The sequence below is a fragment of the Penaeus monodon genome, chromosome 32 (genome assembly GCF_015228065.2).
Source record: "Penaeus monodon isolate SGIC_2016 chromosome 32, NSTDA_Pmon_1, whole genome shotgun sequence".
NCBI lineage: Eukaryota > Metazoa > Arthropoda > Malacostraca > Decapoda > Penaeidae > Penaeus > Penaeus monodon.
Window position 1 is genome coordinate 21,019,963 of NC_051417.1, and position 223 is coordinate 21,020,185.

Below are 223 nucleotides of genomic sequence, written 5' to 3' on the forward strand. Positions count from 1 at the left end.
CGAGATCGATATTGAATCGATATTTAAAAGGTTCATCAGTTAAAACTGTATATGTGCCATATCCAACCGAAAAGTTTATCTGCGTATTTTTATTTTGAAGGCATATCAATAGAGCAAAGTTTAGTGATATAAATCATGGTTCGTTGAAATGTTCCCAATTCAAGGGGGGGGGGGGAGGTAGGCAGATATCCATAACAATTTCTCAGGTGGGTTTCTTTTCTCC